The following is a 19390-nucleotide window of genomic DNA, read 5'->3' as shown; positions in this document are numbered from 1 at the left end:
TCAGTTTGGTACGGCGGCGAACTCTATTCGATCGGAGCGTCTTGCGGAGTCCAAAGTACGTACGATTTCCAGCCACTATGCGTCTCCGAATTTCTCTGCTGGTGTCATTTTCGGCAGTCACCAGTGAGCCCAAGTACACAAATTCTTCTACCACCTCGATTTCGTCACCACCGATGCAAACTTGCGGTGGGTGGCTCACATTGTCTTCTCTTGAACCTCTTCCTATCATGTACTTCGTCTTCGACGTGTTGTTCAGTCTGATGTAGGCTTCCTCCATCTTCTCAAAGTAACGTGCCATAATATCTATGTCGTCGGCGAAACCAAATAGCTGGACGGACTTATTGAAAATTGTACCACTCGTGTTAATCCCTGCTCTTCGTATTACCCTTCCAAAGCGATGTTGAATAGCAAACACGAAAGACCATCACCTTGCCGTAACCCTCTGCGGGTTTCGAAGGGACTCGAGAATGCCCCTGAAACTCGAACTACGCACATCACCCGATCCATCGTCGCTTTGATCAACCGTGTCAGTTTATCCGGAAAACCGTGTTCGTGCATTAGCTGCCATAGCTGGTCCCGATCGATTGTATCATATGCGGCTTTGAAGTCGATGAATAGATGATGTGTGGGCACGTTGTATTCGCGGCATTTCTGCAGTACTTGGCGAATGGCCTGGTCCGTGGTGGAGCGTTCGCCCATAAAACCCGCCTGGTACTGCCCTACGAACTCCCTTGCAGTTGGTGCTAGTCGACGGCATAAAATTTGGGAGAGTACCTTGTAGGCGGCGTTCAGCAATGTGATTGCGCGGTAGTTGCTACAATCCAGCTTATCGCCCTTTTTGTAGATGGGACACACGACACCTTCCATCCACTCCTGCGGCAAAACTTCCTCCTCCCAAATCTTGGTAATGACCCAGTGCAGCGCTCTAGCCAGTGCCTCACCACCGTGTTTAAATAGCTCTCCTGGTAGTTGGTCAACCCCAGGGGCTTTGTTGTTCTTCAGCCGGCCAATCTCCTCCTGGATTTCCTGGAGATCCGGAGCCGGTAGAATTCTGTCCTGCGCGCGTTCTCCCAGGTCCATCACCAAACCGCCATCTTCGTCTGCCACATCGCCATTCAGGTGTTCTTCGTAGTGCTGCCGCCACCTTTGGATCACCTCACGCTCGTTCGTAAGAAGGTTCCCGTTTATGTCCTTACACATATCAGGCTGTGGCACGTGGCCCTTACGTGAACGGTTTAACTTCTCATAGAACTTTCGTGTGTTATTAGCGCGGTACAGTTGCTCCGTTTCTTCACGGTCTCGATCTTCCTGCTGGCGCTTTTCCTCCGGAAAATCGAGTTTTGTCTGTTCCGCGCCTGTTTATATCGTGCTTCGTTCGCCCTCGTGCGGTGTTGCAGCAATCTCGCCCATGCTGCATTCTTCTCTTCCACTAACTGCTCACATTCGCCGTCATACCAGTCGTTTCTCTGATCCGAGGGCACCGCGCCAAGTGCAGCGGTTGCGGTGCTACCAATGGCGGATCGAATATCTCTCCAGCCATCTTCAAGAGACGCTGCGCCTAGCTGCTCTTCCGTTGGAAGTGCCACTTCCAGCTGCTGCGCGTATTCTTGGGCTAGTCTACCGTCTTGTAGTCGCCCAATGTTAAGCCGCGGCGTCCGACTTCGACGCGTGTTGTACACCGTCGAGAGTTTTGAGCGCAGGCATACTGCAACGAGGTAGTGGTCGGATTCAATATTCGCACTGCGGTAAGTGCGGACGTTCGTGATGTCGGAGAAGAATTTACCGTCGATTAGAACGTGGTCGATTTGGTTTTCCGTTTCTTGGTTAGGTGATCTCCATGTGGCCTTGTGGATATTTTTGCGGGGAAAGAAGGTGCTTCGGACTACCATTCCGCGGGAGGCTGCGAAGTTTATGCATCGTTGGCCGTTGTCATTCGATACGGTGTGCAGACTATCCGGTCCGATGACCGGTCTATACATTTCCTCCTTCCTACCTGTGCGTTCATGTCACCGATGACGATTTTAACGTCCCGCAGTGGGCATCCATCGTATGTCTGCTCCAGCTGTGCGTAGAACGCTTCTTTCTCGTCGTCGGGTCTCCCTTCGTGTGGGCAGTGCACGTTGATGATGCTATAGTTGAAGAAACGGCCTTTAATCCTCAGCTTGCACATCCTTGCGTTGATTGGCTGCCACCCAATCACGCGTTGGCGCATCTTACCCAGCACTATGAAGCCGGTTCCCAGCTCGTTGGTGGTGCCACAGCTTTGGTAGAAGGTAGCCGCTCGATGCCCGCTTTTCCACACTTTCTGTCCTGTCCAGCAAATCTCCTGCAGCGCCACGACGTCGAAGTTGCGGGGATGTAATTCATCGTAGATCATCCTGTCGCAACCTGCGAAACCTAGCGACTTGCAATTCCATGTTCCAAGCTTCCAATCGTGATCCTGTATTCGTCGCCTAGGTCTTTGCCGATTATATCGAGTCGCATTATCTCTTATATTGTTCGTAATGATTGGTTTTCTAGGCGGCTTATTGGGCCTGCGCAAACCTCCTGTCTCGTCGGAGGGCCGTCGTGTCAGGGCTGTTTAGCGTCCCACCTAACACCAGGACTTGGGCTTGTGCGCTTTGAGCGGCACACGGTCGCTTTGGTGGGGCCTACTTGCGGATACATGCAGCTTTTTATAGAGGTTTAACAGGGCCCACTGTCAAACCCCACCACATCCTAGGCAAGCCCCACAACTCGCAGATGGCCTGGGGAGGGATCGTCAAGCCCTTGGACATAGTCCCTGCTGCCCATCCAAAATTTCTCACAGCTAAAATTGACTATTGTAAAAAATCTAACCACATTGTGTGTAGACGTAGAACTAGAATGGTTACAATTTGGCTGTTACGGTCTTTTCAAATGTTGGTCTAAAAGTATTGTGTCCATTCTCGCGTCGCGTTTTATGTGTCCTAATGTACATCAACGCTAAGTGAATCAATATGGGTTTTCATCTAATACTCCTTCCTTCAAATTCCATTTTTAACACCAAAGTTCAATAGCACAACCTTCTCCCCGAAAAGAAAATTTCCCGAAAATGTAAAACAAAAGAAGCTGCAGTACGTGAGAGACCGAACGATTCCACCGCCTGGTTGAACTTGCTCAATGTCGCCCACAGTCAAAGGGACGGTAAACGGCTGCCCAACCACCCACCCTCCGACAAACAAGTCCTAGTTAGGAATTCTTCGCTCGGGTGGGTGGTTGGATGTAAGCTTCTATTTATCGTGGCGGGGGCGGAGAGTCAGAGGCGGCGAAAATGGTTAGCAATCTGAATTGGATTGCTGCTCTTTTTCCCCGTTGTTGCCGCGGTGCCTCCTGCACCTATTGGACACTTTGGCGTGCTGATTCGCACCCACACAAGTCGAGAGCAGTTGGTACAGCGGGACTTTAGGGGGCGAACTCACTTCCACCGAAGGCGATTGCCACTTACAGACAGATCTAGGACAGGGCAGTATGACGGAACGTTTGCTTCGACTTGGAGTTCACCTGCTTGCCGGTGTTGCCTTATTCCCAGCCAATTTTGAAAGAATAGCCGATTTACCTCAAATTTCAGACGGGGCGTTCCGTCTTTGAAGGTAATTTACGAGCCGGTGTTTGATTCGGTTTCTGATGTTCCAGGTGGGTTGCCCGAAGCTAGTTCTCCACTTTTGACATGACACGCTTTGAAGGTCAAACCGACATGATAAGACCGTCTCGTGTCGTCGCTCTGATCTACAATGCCCGCAGCGACGGAATCCGTTTTCGCTTGAGTGGAAGTAATGTCTCTGTTTCGGATTGGCTTTACTTTATTCGTTTGCTTTGCCGATGAGTAGGTGGGGACCTTCTATTATCCTGCTTTTATTAATTGATCCATAAAGTGAGCCACAAGCACGGCAGAAATAAAACCGCCAACACGATTCGGACCTTCGTTGATTGGATTTGGATCGGATGAGAAGCAAATGGGATGGATTCAAATTGATAGGTTTGCTTAGCGACGAAGGCGCAATGACTGGAAGAGATGACATTTCCTCCGTTTGATCTTTTTGCTTTGAAAATTGGATTAAGTTATAAACAAATTAGAAATTTGAATTTTGACCCATGCCGAGTGTCGGTTACATAAATTGATCAACACCATCGTTTGCAGAAGAAAATTGACCAATTTTCATGGAGAAGTTTTTTTCAAAGCTCCAAGGATAAATCTTTCAAGGAAAGTTGTGTTGATTTTACATACGAAGATTTTTTTTGAAGTTTCATGTCAAAGTTTTTTTTGATGTTTATTTAGATTTAATTACAATGTTAAGTTAAGTTAAGACTTCGACTTATTTTTTTTGTACAATTCTACTGGAAGTTATATTATAATAAATTTTCTTCTAATATTGTATTAACTTTCTTCTGGCTTCCTATGAGAAATTCGGCGGGAGTTTTCACGGGAAAGCATCATTACCGCTAGTCAGCGTTTTTTTGGAAACAAATGGTGCAATTTAATAAATCTATTAAACCAATTTGATTAACTCACACATTTTCAGCACACAAACAAATCCACAAATGGTGCCGATTCAGTGAAAGTAATCCGACCGAGCAAACTTCCGGAGGCGACATTTGCCAACTGTTGTTAGTTCTCAGTTAGTTCCGGACGGAACCCCACACCACATTGTATGCGTAAGTGCGCGCGCGTGTCGCTTCGTTTCGCTAAACATGGAGCGACTCGCATTGGCACGTGTGGGACGGTTGTTGGTCGGACAGTTAGCAGCCTCAGCGAGAAGGGTGATTATTGCTCTGAAAATTACCAGAATTATGATTATCCTCCGCATAATGGGTATTCTTCGGATGCTATGGTAGGAGGTTTACGCTATGGTATCGATTGAATTCGAAGATGTGTTCTAAATTTTCTCAACTAAATGAACTGAAGAATAATTAACAGATCATGTTTCCGAACTTTGTTTCAAATTGTTGAGAATTCGCAATCGACCAAAATTTCTAATTTCATTTATTTAAAGTATCACAAACAAAGGCGTGCCTATTGCTTTCTTCGTTGTTTGACATTTTGCACAACCATTACATGATAGGCGCATCGCGAAAGATAAGAAAGCTAAGGAACGTTCGCATAGGCAGCGAATCAGCATGGATTGAAGGACGAATTTTCAGGAAAAAAAATCTATCTGCCATCTTGGGCTGGTGGAATGAGTGTATAATTCTTCTACAGCATTCAGCAACGCGAGAGAGCTCGTTCTTGGCAAGCCTGTCCAGCTTTCCATTCGTGCGATAGAAACGATGCGATGTAATGAATTAACGATGGCCCCTCTGATAGGGATCGCAAAAGTTTAGCACCATTCCAAGCACGCAGCAGCACCACCCGGCAATGAAACGCATACCGAATCCAGAATCCTATGTATGGGGATGGTTCTTAAGGGTGGTGATGGTGGTAACAAACGGAACCATGAACATTAAAGATCGAAGCGGAAATTGGCTTTATTCGATAATGATACGAGCTGCGGTGGAAGGGGAACCATTAAAGACCTTTTGTATGAACAGATGGCTCAGGGGATTATGGCACCCACCCGATTACAGATGATTTATGTCATATTGGGTGTAAGGTGATGCCACGTAGTACCATTAGAATTATTCTGCGGTAATGCAAAATACAGACGGCATATTGGCGTTACGAGATTGATTGTTTTCAATCACTTCTATTGTCTAAATACTCTAAATTTTCAATAATGCAGAGACTTATTTCTCCAATATTGCTCGCGGTACCACTTTTGAACATCCAAACACATTTTTGAAGTTCAAGTCATACGTGAAAATGCACGATCATCAAGAAGACGTCAGAACAAAAATCTGAATTGGGGTTACAATACCAATAGTGAGGCATTAGTAGATCTACAAAGGAAAATATTTTTCAAACATTAATAATTATGCAAATATTACAGCTCTAATATTTTAGCCAATAGATAAATAAGTAAATTTGCTAACAAAAATGAGATTGATGTCATTTAACACCAACAATTACCAAATATTGCTTGCATCACTAATTTTTAACCCTTATTAGACCGGTAGTCCTCTACGGACACGAGACCTGGACGATGCTCGTGGAGGACTGGAAGTTTTCGAAAGGAAGTGCTGCGTACCATCTATGGTGACTGGAGTGCCAACCCTACCAAGCAAATAATAATAATCACTAATGGATACACTGTTCCTTTAGTGGCAGTAAAAAATAATTTTGGTTCCTTATGAGACTGGTACACTTGCACCACTCATGGATTTATGGGGGGGGGGCTGGGGGGTCCGTGGCCCCCTTCCGGCTAAATCCGGCCCTGGCACCACTATAGGTTAAATGGAGTTAATTTTATTAAGGAAAATCATTATTTTCAATAGTTTTCAAGCGAAATCTTAGGTTGAGTTTCTTTCAACAGGATATTGAAAGCACGATGCATCCCGACTGAAACCATCGTAAAGGGCATAATTATTATAAATCTCCACTGCCTTTATTATTGGTGCTACCTCCACTAAGCGTACGGTTACCCTAAGAGTTTTGTTTGGCAATTACCGAGCGACTGTAGGAATAATCAAGAATCACTTATTCACAATTGTTTTTCAAACATACAAATGACGGTGCTGAATAAAATCCAAACTATATGCCTTCTGCAAGGTGCATTTTATGAACTTTATAATCTATTTTCAAAGTTAGAAGCAAAAATTTAGCTTTGCAGAGCAGAAATACCAAATTTATATGAAAATACGAACTTTTCTGAATTTATTTTCGTTTTTCGCTACAGATCTACGTGCAAAATAAAATCCAACATCTCATATGTATCCAACAAGGTTCATTCTATAAAACTAGAACTTTATTCTCAAAGCGAGAAACCGAAATTCAGCTTTGCAGAACAAAGAAACCAAATTTTCATGGAAATACGTACTTTTGTAATTTTTTTCCGTTTTTAACAACAAATGTAGGTAGCAAATGAAATCCAACAACTTATATGCCTTCTGCAAGGTGCATTCTGTGAAATTCAAACTTTATGCTCAAAAAGAGAAGCAAAAATTCAGCTTTGCAGAGCAGCGAAACCGAGTGTACCTACTTTGGTGAAATTTTTTCCGTTTTTCACAACCAATGACCGTGCTAAATAAAATCCAAGACCAAAGCAAGTCTTGCGCGCGGTCGGTTGTGCTCCATTTTTTGACAGCATTTTATTTCACCTTTGATAGTGTTTTAGTTTGATAGGCATGCCCTTCAGCTTTTTGACTAAAGCATGGCAAATCCATCCTGGGCCGCACACAAGCTGGTTAATTAAGTATTAAATTTTCCTAGAAACACCATATGGTGCGTGCTATAAACACACAAGGAAACTTTGTCAACGGTTAGGAAGCTTCAAAGTAAACGCCGGAGTGGAACTGCCCGCCGTCAGCTCCATGGAAATGTCGTGAGGTCCATCAGAAGTAACCCAGGTGTAGTGATCAACCATTTCTTTTCTTTGCAGTACACAAAACTCCACACCGTAATTTTCAAACGTTTTATTACTCCAAGCTCAACCAACAAATTGATTTAAAAAATGATTCTCTCTATGAAGCGCCTAATGCGATCCGCTTTTTGAATTCCCTTTGAGTGACGCACGTACTTGATCGCGCATTTTGAATTCATCTTTCCTGCCGTCTATTTCTACTCTACCTCTCTATTTCTATTATTATAGAGTTTTGGCACTTCCTCACCTACCCCGGGCAATCTGAATGCCAAAGGGTATTAGGCTCTGTGGATCTCATTCGCCGGTTGACTTAAAATCCAATAATACACGTTTGCACCGGATGTATTAGTTATGGTGGTTCAGGAATCTTCTTACGATGCTGCAAGTTCCAAGAACCACTGTCTTTTGGATGCTATGGAGGTTATGAGTTAGTTCCAGCTCTCCTAAGGATCTCAGAAGAGATTTCGGGACGATTCCGGTAGCTGAGATAACAACCGGAATTATACGCACGTCCTCCAGGTGCCACATCTGCTTCAATTCCTCCGCCAAGTCGTGGTACTTCGTTAACTTGGTGGAGAATGTTGTTTGGACATTATGGTCTAGCGGTACAGCAATGTCGATGAGGGTTACCCGCTTCATCCTTTTGTCGTAGACCACAATATCAACTGTTATGATCTCGCGATCCCAGTACAGCTTCACGAAACTATTTTCCAGAACCGGGCCAGGCACATATTTGTAGTAGGCGACAAACTGGTTAACCAAGTTGTGCTTTAAAGCAAGCTGTTGGTGCACAATCTTGGCTACTTCGTTATGACGAATCAGCTGAATCAGCTAAGGCTGAACACCCGGACACGATTTGTTCGATCGTCTCTCCTACTGAATTGCACTTCCTGCAGCGGTCCTCCACGTTTTCGTGCAATATATAGTGCCGATAGTTCTTCGTCGCAATTACCCGGTCCTGGATGGCTACCATGAATCCTTCTGTTTCCGAGAAGAGTTCACCCCGCACCAGCCACGTATTCGACGCCGCTTTGTCGATATATTCCAGCTCCAGTTGATGGGGGTGCGTCCCATGTAACTCCTTCTGCTTCCACGATGCGATCATCTCGTCGACAGATTTGATGTCGCAATTCAGCTGATAGTCCTCCTGCGCCAGATGCAGGGCACTGAATCCGTGGTCAGCTTCACACACAGCGCGATAGATTTCGTGGCGGTTCTGGCTTTGATTTGATTTGATTTGATTTGATTTATTTGATGGTAGGCAGCATGCCCATTATCTTATTCTAAAAATACATACATTCATTGGTCATTCAACTAAAAACTATGACTTAGTACATGTTTGATTTGTTCTCTAGACATTATTACATTTAAACGTTCACAGTTTGCATTATACAGAGACATCATACGATACATCGGTTCATTTCTAGCATAGTTCTGAAATCTGTTGGGAATTTGAAATTGTCGAGAATATCTTAAACCTACTCTTCCCTCGTAAAAAGTAACTTGTCCTAACAAGTAAGGAGACACATATTTTCCGTCAATAATATCCTTTAAAAAGAGCGCGTCAGCTACCTTTCTCCGGGTTTCTAATGTATCGAGCCCAACCAGCATACATAGCGAGTTGTAGTTGGGTAAAGCATCTCTCCAGCCCAGATTTCGAAGCGCGAAGCGCACAAATTTTTTCTGTATGCTTTCGATTCTCTATACTTGAACGGACCAGTCCGACGTAGAGGGCGATTATAGTATAGGGATCATCAAAATCATGTCCAAGACGTTTGATCATTCCAAACATTGCGTTTGCCTTCGCAATCACTTTTTCTGTGTGATTAACAAAAGTTAATCCACGGTCCAATTCAATCCCTAAGTCATTTGTACACGTTGTCCGATTTATCAGCATTGTATTCACCCGGTAATCAAAATTAATTGTGTTAATCTTTCTGGAGAACGATACTACACAACATTTTGATACATTAACTTTAGGCCAAACTTCGCACAGAAATTTGAGAAGCGATCAAGATTTCGTTGAAGATTCCAGCAGTCCTCGAAACGACGTATTGGGAAGAAAATTTTAACATCGTCAGCGTAGATAAGAATATATGCGCCTTCCAGGAAACTCGGCAATTCATTCATAATGACGATGAAGAGTAAAGGGCCCAAATGGCTGCCTTGCGGTACACCAGAATTTACTCGGAACGGCTTAGATCTCGATTTATTAACCTTAACGTACTGAATCCGGTTTTCCAAATATGTTCGCAGCCAACAAAGTACTGATCCTTCAATGCCATGCTTTCCCAAGACAGACAATATGGCGTTAGTGTTAATTACATCGAATGCTTTTGACATATCCGTATAAATTGCATCCACTTGCAGACCGTCCATCATCCATTGCGTTGTCCTCGACACAAATTCTGCCAAATTGGTCGTTGTAGATCGTTTTTTCAAGAAACCATGCTGCTGTACTGAAAACTTGGGTTCAATCCACGCATAGGAGTCGATCGTATACAAGGCTTTCTAACATTTTGGTATTGCCGATAAAATAGCTATACCTCGATAATTCTCCACTGCTTGCTTGGAACCCTTTTTATGGACTGGTACAATATGCGATATTTTCCACAGTATTGGGAAGTTGCCGCAACGTAAAGACAGGTTGAACAGACTACTTAAAGGTACTGCAAATGCATCAACATACTTCTTGACCGAAAAGTTCGAAATACCGTCAGGACCGGTGCTTTTGGAGATGTCCAACTGTTCTATTTTTTGACGCACTTCGGCAAGAGTTAAAGAAAACTCCGGGAACCTTTCATTACATGTGTTGATTTCGTGTGCCTCAATCTGATTACATTCTGAATAAACAGCATTGAAAAAATCAGCGAACAGCTCAGTTGCTTGTTCAGAGCAGTCAGCTTTTTTTGAATGGTACATCACATTTACTGGTATTCCTCACATGATGAAAATCACTACCTAATAAATCAAACATCTCGAAGCAGCACAGGAAGCTTACCATGGAATCGATCATAGGTTTCATTATTTGTGAGTCGAAGCAATCATTCTCAATGAAAATGTCACTCCATTCTACGGCTAATAGCTCTTGCATGACAGCAGTGTGATCACACCGCTGCAAGTCCAGTCGCGTGCGTGTTGGCTGATCGATTGTTGAGTCCTCGTCGTAAATGAGCTTGTTGTAGTTAACGGTGAGCATCATCGCATTGTGGTGCGTTTCATTTTGAACTAAAGGTTCACACAGCTCAGTTTGAACGCACTCCTCGTCGTTAGTGAAAATAAGATCGAGAAAGCGATTGTTTTGATTCGGTATTCCACACACTTGCAGCAAACCACTGGAAGACATTTCGTCAACAGTGATGGATTCCTCCGGTGTGCGAACTTGTAGAGGTAAGAGATGAAGATCATTTTCATTTTCACGGTACCAAGTAGTGTTTTTCAAATTGAAATCGCCAACAACGATGAATTTGCTTTCAGGACTCGCTACTTCAACCATGCTGCGAACGCTCTCGGTATACGATCTATACCGTGCCAGACTTGCGTCGGGAGGTAAGTAAATACAGCACAAAAATAAATCAATATTTCCAATTGATATTTTCACTGTGGCTTCTTCATTGCAGATTGATTCTTTGACGATGGAGCTAGCGAGCGAGGCTTTCACGGCAATAAGAACACCGCCGCCAGAGGATTTATCGGCATTGGACAATGTACGATCGCAACGGTATGTAACGTATGATTCATGAAATATCATTTGATTCGTAATTAAGAGATCCAAATTGGTTTCACAGAAAACATAAATATCATAGTCATGTTCGAGGGACGACAAGAACACTGACTGCAATCGATTAGCACCGCGGATGCTGTTCATGTTTTGGTAATAGATACGCAACTCTTCATAGGAGCGAGTCTGATTTGCTTTATTCATTCCAGGAAAAGAAACGGACGTAGAGGAGGTGGGAGAATTTGAGAACGTTGGCGGAGAAACGATGACGGGTGCGTGCAAATTGAGACTAGGGCTCGAAACGAAAGACCTCAGGGCGTGTGGAACGAGCAAATTCGAACTCTCGGAAATATATACCCTTTTGCCACGACGTGGCCAGCAGTGCCTTTTCTCTTAAATTCATTTGTACACCGACCTTGAAGGAAACGAAGGACAATTCCTCAAGTTTTCGACCCTTAGGAATGAGCTTAACCGCTTGTACCTCCGACTCAGTTTCCAAATTTCGCTTTACCAATTGTGAAATGTCATCTGTATTAGCACTGGGGTCAAATTGTGAGAGATACAACCAACATTTTTGCTCGCGTCGAGCCAAGGGTACGACGAAGCTTTGATCATCCTCTTTGCTCCCTATCTGCTCTTTTCGTATAGTTTGCGGTTTTTCGGAATTGCTACCATCAATTCTATTCCTTTTTGCAAGCTGTGAAGAGAAACTGAATTCTCCTACACGTTTTGGAGTGCGGGGTGTCAGGCTAAGTATAGAATTGATTTTCGCTGTGTTTTGTTTGATTTCGGTTCGCAGTTCTACTAACACTTTGTTCTGCTGCACCTCGAGGTGTAGCATAGCCTCATTGGTCGATGCAATTGCCTGACGAAAGTTTGCATTTTGCATCATTTTCGTACAGGACAAACACATCCAGAAAAGTTGTGAGTTTGTCTGGATGAGAGTACGGGTTTCTGCACACAGATGTACGCAACCGATATGAAATGTTAACTTACAAAAACCACCACATACAATTTCATCTTCCACAACGAGATCGTTGCTGCAGGCAAAACAAATGGAAGCCATTGTTGGTATCAGTCAGTGTTCACTATTTTTAAGTGGCAAATCGCACCAATCACTTCGATAACTTGAATGAACTCCAGAATATACAAATTCACGTAAGTGTTCTGCGTCGATACGGGCAATCGAAGAATACGAATTATGCTATAATACTGTGTAATTTACCGGGACACACCGATGTAAACAAAGCGCGTTCAAAACCAGACGAAGAACCCAGTTCAGCTTTCCACGAAGTATCTTCGCAACTGCTGGATCTGGGAAACACATAGTGTTTGTATATCGGTGATGCCTCTTCCTCCTACTGTACGTGGCAGGGTGACTCTCTCAATGGACGATTTCGGATGGCGCATGCGATGCTTAGTGAACGTCACTCGTACAGCTCGTTCTAACGCCTCCAAGTCAGTCTTAGTCCACTTCACCACCCCGAAACTGTATGTCAACAAGGGCACAGCAAACGTGTTTATCGCTTTCACCTTGTTGCCGGCCGACAAGAGGCTCTTCAAAATACCGTTGACACGATGCAAGAACTTTTCCTGCAGCTCTTTCTTGATCGTCGTATGGCGAATTCCTTTCAGTTGCAGGAAACCTAGGAACTTGTACGTTTCGCCTTCAACCATGTTTCGAATCTCCTTCTGTTCGTTGACGCGGAAACTGTCGGCATCCACCAGGTGACCTCGGTGTAGATGTACCCGAGCAGCACAAATCAGGCTCAATCGGTTGCAGCAACTTGTTTGTGACTAAATCTGGTCACATACGAGTTGCAGTAACCTAAGTGGAACATGTGTACTGCTAGGGTATGGATTAGGGTGGCTCAAATTAGTATGGGAAAAACTTTTTTTCAATTTTTTTGATGGGCCGCCCTCTTATTCGGTTATATTTGATGACCTGATGCTCTGAACAAAATTTCAGCCAAATCGGTCAACGTTTGGGCGGTACTAAACTCGTTGGAAGTTTATATGCAAAAATGTATGTAGAAACATCCAAAAACAGTGAATAAATGGACGGCACAACTTACGATGAAGAACTATGATACTCATTCAGATCTTAAATCAGACCGCATCGTGCTTTCGTGCTGTGCGGTTCTTTCTCTCTTTGCGGAAGGAAGTTTTTAATACTACCCGAAGCTATTTTAATTTCAACGGTGCTTCTTAGCGCTATTTGTACCCACTGATCCCGTTACGATCTTTGCAAGGACCCGTGCCTTCGTTTTACGTTGGACCCGTTTGCGGAAGTAAAATTCCGGCAAGCGGTGGTAATCCTGCAGGGACACCATTCTGGGAAAAAACCTCTTAGAAGGTCACGTCTCCACGCTCAGCAATGAGCACTAATAAAAACAAGAGGAAGGGGGAGTCTCTGAATTCTCCACTTCCTTCAAAGAAACAAGGTTTCAAGACCGTCCTGCCCAAGCGCGAAAAAAATAGAAGGAAGCTGGAGACTTCAGATATTCCTTCTAACTCTAATGTTGACATTATTTCACCTCCTATCGAACTGAGCAATCAGTTCGATTTGATTAACGACGAATTTGAGAAAATCGAATCTATCTCTAGCCCAGGTGATTCGATTCATGCGAAGAAACAACGGATTCCGCCAATTGTGGTATCTGTTGCCGAGTTTTCTGGCTTTCGGAATGAAATCTTGAGTAACCTTCAGGGGATCAAGGTTTCATTTCAGATTGCTAGGAAGGGTGATTGCCGCGTTTTGCCGGGATCCTTTGACGATCGCAAACGTCTTCTTCAGTATTTAACTGCCATAAATTCTTCACATACGACGACAAAACTGAGCGATTGTTCAAAGTCGTCTTGAAAGGTCTCCCCAGTGATGACAAATCACTGGATGAGATTAAAATTGAAATTTCTCAATTACTTGGATTTTCACCAGTCCAAGTAATTAAGATGAAAAAGAAATCCCACTCTGGTACTTCCCAAAAGGGCATTTCTCAAGAATTTTATTTAGTTCATTTTAACAAAAGTGAACTAAATAATATGCAAAGTTTGGAAAAGGCCTGTATTATGTCCCATGTCCGTGTTGCATGGGAACATTTCCGCAGGCCTGGGGGAAATTTCCAAAACCCCACTCAGTGCCGTAAGTGCCAAAAGTGGGGTCACGGAACCAAACATTGTCACATGGATGCTAAATGCATGATTTGTGGTGGAACCTCTCACGCTAAGGACGCATGTCCTGTGAGAGAATATTCCAATAAATTTAAATGTGCAAATTGTGGGGGCAATCATAAATCCAATTTCTGGGAATGCCCTTCACGCAAAAAAGTTTTGAATTCCCGTGCAAAATTGATGACGGGAAATTCCAATCGGATCCCAGATTCGACGGGTAGAAATTTTTCAAACGCTCAAAATCCGAAACCAGTTACCGGTTGAGCAATTCATATCCACCACAATCAACGAACAAATTTTGCTGCTCTTCAACGGGTAGCAAGCACTTCAGTAAATTCCAATTTTTCGAATGTACCTACCTACGTATGCAAACATCGCTGCTGGTAGACAAAATTTCTCTTCTCAAAATGAGGTTTATACCCATGTCCCAACGGAAAATAACGGTCATGTTGCCGATTCAGGTAGCATGACTGCTTCCGATTTTGATTTCTTAACTGAACAATTGCATCACATGATTGATGCAATGTTCAAAGCAAATACCATTCCTGAAGCTGTTCAGGTTGGTATAAAGTACACACAAAAAATTGTTATCGGACTCCGTTTCAATGGATCCAAATAATTGTGTGAAAGTTCTAAATTGGAATGCCCGCTCTCTAAAGGGTAAGGAAGATGAATTATTAAACTTCCTTTCAGTTCATAATGTGCATATTGCCATTATAACTGAAACGTATTTAAAACCAGGACTCTCCATTAAAAGAGATCCAAACTATTTTATCTACAGAAATGATCGTCTTGACAGCGCCTGTGGTGGGGTCGCCATCGTCATTAATAGACGTATCAAACATAAATTATTTTCTTCGTTTGAAACCAAAGTTTTTGAAACCTTGGGAGTTTCTGTTGAAACAAATTTTGGACAATTTTCCTTCATTGCAGCCTATTTGCCTTTTCAATGCAATGGGCAGCAAAAGAATTTGTTGAAAGCTGATCTTCAAATTCTGACTCGCAACAAATCAAAATTCTTCGTAATTGGTGACTTCAATGCCAAACATCGTTCATGGAATAATGCTCAAAGCAATTCCAACGGCAAAATTTTATTTGAAGATTGTTCTTCGGGATATTATACTATTCAATATCCCAATGGACCAACTTGTTTTTCTTCCAGTCGAAATCCTTCTACAATTGATTTAGTCTTAACGGATTCAAGTCAGCTGTGTGGCCAATTGGTAACTCATGCTGACTTTGACTCTGATCACCTTCCTGTGACATTTGAAATCTCACAAGAAGCCATTTATAATCCAATCAGCTCTACTTTTAATTATCATAGAGCTGATTGGGATTTATATAAAACGTATATCGATAGGAATTTTGATGTTGATATTCCTCTCGATACCAAAAGTGATATTGATAATGCTCTCGTATCTTTGACAAATTTAATTGTCGAAGCCAGAGGCATTGCAATTCCTAAATGTGAAATTAAATTCAACTCCATTATTATTGACGACGATCTTCAGCTTCTGATCCGTCTTAAAAATGTGAGGCGAAGGCAATACCAAAGAACTCGCGATCCCGCTTTGAAAGTTATTTGGCGAGATTTGCAAAATGAAATTAAAAAACGTTTCGCTATTCTAAGAAATACCAACTTTGAGAATAATGTCTCGAAGTTGGATCCCAGTTCGAAACCCTTTTGGAAATTAACGAAAATTCTTATAAAACCTCAAAAGCCAATTCCAGCGCTTAAAGAGGGAAATAAATTTTTATTAACAAATGGCGAAAAGGCTCAAAAACTTGCTCAGCAGTTTGAGAGTGCTCATAATTTTAGTCTAGGTCTCACTAGTCCAATTGAGGATCAGGTTACACGGAGCTTCGAAGACATTCTCAATCAAGAGAATGTTTTTGACCCTTCGTCGGGAACTAATTTGGATGAAGTGAGATCTATTACTAAAAAATTTAAAAATATGAAAGCCCCGCCCAATCAGTTTGCTTTCTTCAATAAGCAAACTGTTTGAAAAGATTATTTTAAATAGAATGATGGTTCATATTAATGACAATTCTATTTTTGCTGATGAGGAATTTGGTTTTCGCCATGGGCATTCAACCACTCATCAGATATTAAGAGTTACGAACTTAATTCGGCTCAACAAATCTGAAGGACCATTTTGATAAGAAAATTATTTTGAGCTTTTTAGTGGAATGTTTTCACCTGTCATAAGACGAGTTTAAACAATCCCATTGAATTCCACCACTTAATTGTATCCTGACAGATACGTATTTCGACCTCAACAGTAAGGCCGTCTTCAGTGTCTCGTACTCGTAAAGTCGAGTCAAGTACGAGACACTGAAGACGGCCTTACTGTTGAGGTCGAAATACGTATCTGTCAGGATACAATTAAGTGGTGGAATTCAATGGGATTGTTTAAACTCGTCTTATGACAGGTGAAATCTGAAGGATATTCGACTGGAGTTGCTCTTCTTGATATAGAGAAAGCATTTGACAGTGTTTGGCATGAAGGTTTGATTGTAAAATTGATGAATTTTAATTTTCCTCTGTACATTATTAAACTGATCCAAAATTATTTATCAGATCGCTCACTGCAGGTAAACTATCAGAATTCTAAATCTGATAGATTACCTGTAAGGGCTGGTGTCCCCCAAGGCAGCATACTGGGGCCCATACTGTATAACATTTTTACTTCTGACTTACCTGATTTACCACCAGGGTGTCAAAAATCTTTGTTTGCAGATGACACAGGTCTCTCAGCCAAAGGGCGTAGCCTTCGTGTCATTTGTAGTAGATTGCAAAAAAGTTTGGATATTTTCTCCACTTACTTGCAAAAATGGAAAATTTCCCCGAATGCTTCCAAAACTCAGCTTATAATTTTCCCACATTCTCGGCTTATTATGCTTCTTATTTGAAACCTTCTAGCAGACATATTGTCACTATGAATGGGGTTCCAATTAATTGGTCTAGCGAAGCTAAATATTTAAGACTTCTGCTAGATCAAAAATTAACTTTTAAAAATCACATTGAAGGCCTTCAAGCCAAATGTAACAAATATGTTAAGTGCCTATATCCACTTATAAACAGAAAATCAAAACTTTGTCTTAAGAACAAACTTTTAGACCAGCCATGTTGTATGCTGTGCCAATATGGACTAGTTGCTGCAATACCAGAAAGAAGGCACTTCAGAGGATTCAAAATAAAATTTTGAGAATGATTCTGAAGTTGCCTCCGTGGTATAGTACCAATGAACTTCATAGAATTTCTAATATTGAGACATTGCAACAAATGTCCAACAAAATAATTTCCAATTTTAGACAAAAATCGTTGCAATCTTCTATTGCAACGATTAACTCCTTGTACCCTTAGTATAAATTAGGTTAAGTTTAGTTTAAGTAGAAAACATTGTAATTCCTACATGGTTTAATTCAACCAGAGGAAATATCCTAACTGCCAGAGGCAAATAAAATGTATTAATAATAACTAAAAGCGTAACATAGCAAATAAGGATGATAGTGTTAAGAAAACACGGAACACCTAGTCTAAGAGATAAATGCATGTATTAGATAATTAGCAAATAAAAATAGTTAAAAAAAAAAATCAGTTCTTAAAGAATTTAATACAGAATGTTATGCAGAAAACCGCGAGAAGATTAGAGTTTGTCCGGCTAAGTTATTAGCATTTCTCTGAAAAGGAGTTTGAGCAAATTTCGTTTCTTTTACTTTTGAAAAGAAATAAATTCACCCCTACAACGCTCCAGTAAAATGCTAATATCTTTGCCTAATAAACTCCAATCTTCTCGCGGTTTTCAACAAAACATTCTGTATTTAATTCTACAAGAACTGAATGAGCATCATGATTCTTGATCGTAAATTGTGCCGTCCAACTGCAGATCACTGTTTTTGGATGTTTCTGCATACATTTTTGCATATATACTTTCAACGAGTTCAGCACCGCCCAAACTTTGACCGATTTGGCTGAAATTTTGTTCAGAGCATCAGGTCATCAAATAGAACCGAATAAGAGGGCGGCCCATCAAAAAAATTGAAAAAAGTTGTTCCCATACTAATTTGAGCCACCTTATGGATCGACATTTATCGATACCAAACTCCATCCGGATGTCGTTGCTGAATACCGTTACAAGCCGCAGAAATTGGTGCAGCTTCCACAGATTCCGCAAAAAGCTTCAAGCCGTCCATAAAGAAGGTGTGGGTAATGTTTGTACTCCTTTCCCCACTCTTCAAATGCTAGCCATAGTTGTGTTGGTTGAGCGCTCTGCTAAGAGGGTTCATGGCAAGGCAAAACCATAGAGGACTAAAGGTATCGCCTTGGAATATGCCCCTCCTGATGCTGAGAGTCCTGGACCGTAACACCTTTTCTCCGTCGGTAATGTGTATGGATGTGCTCCACATCCCCATAGCGTGCTGCATTAGCCTGATGACGTTACCGTCTATTTTATACAACTGCAGTACCTTAAGAAGGTACGAGTGAGGTACTGAGTCTTATGCCTTTTTATAGTCGATATACGCCATGCTCAGGTTTCTTTGCTTGTGGGTGGCCTGCCCAATAACGACTGCATCAATGATGACCTGATCCTTGCAGCCTCGTGTGTTACGTCGGCAACCTTTTTGTTCCTCGGTCATCAGGATGTTGACGTCGCAATGGTTCTGCACCCTCCTCGCTATTACCGATGACAGCACTTTGTACAGACCCGAAAGGCACGTTATTGGTCTGTACTTGGCTGGGTTCAAAGTGTTCCGATCCTTCGGCAGAAGATAAGTGACACCCCTAGTGATGAATTCCGGTAGCTGCCCGGGGTTATCTAGTACCGTGTTGAAGCATTCCGCCATCCGCCCGTGGACCGCTGTGAGTTTTTTTTACACCAGAAATTATGCACAAAATCGGGTCCTAGTGCAGCCCAATTCCTGGTATACCGGGTAGCCTCACGTATGTCTTGGGCGGTCACGTTGATAGCGGTCATGTCTCCAATTCCACCACAATATCGCTCTTCTTCTGCCATCCACA

The 19390-nt window shown here is 42.5% G+C and overlaps 1 protein-coding gene and 1 long non-coding RNA gene across 2 annotated transcripts in view; one reads left to right on the top strand and one right to left on the bottom strand.

Annotated features, from left to right (window-relative positions):
- LOC134203527 (neurexin 1-like) overlaps positions 1 to 19390 on the bottom strand; it is a gene marked incomplete at its 3' end in the record, with an annotated part of 116215 nt that overhangs the window by 56784 nt on the left and 40041 nt on the right. The window lies entirely within an intron of this gene.
- On the top strand, positions 10974 to 11549 carry LOC134203528 (uncharacterized). The gene is made up of 4 exons (XR_009977628.1): positions 10974 to 11024; positions 11096 to 11196; positions 11264 to 11349; positions 11406 to 11549. It is a non-coding gene; the product is annotated as an uncharacterized LOC134203528 (long non-coding RNA).

The sequence above is a fragment of the Armigeres subalbatus genome, unplaced genomic scaffold (genome assembly GCF_024139115.2).
Source record: "Armigeres subalbatus isolate Guangzhou_Male unplaced genomic scaffold, GZ_Asu_2 Contig1917, whole genome shotgun sequence".
Classification (NCBI taxonomy): Eukaryota; Metazoa; Arthropoda; class Insecta; order Diptera; family Culicidae; genus Armigeres; species Armigeres subalbatus.
Note: the sequence above shows the minus strand (reverse complement) of the source record. Positions and strands in the feature narration are given on the sequence as shown.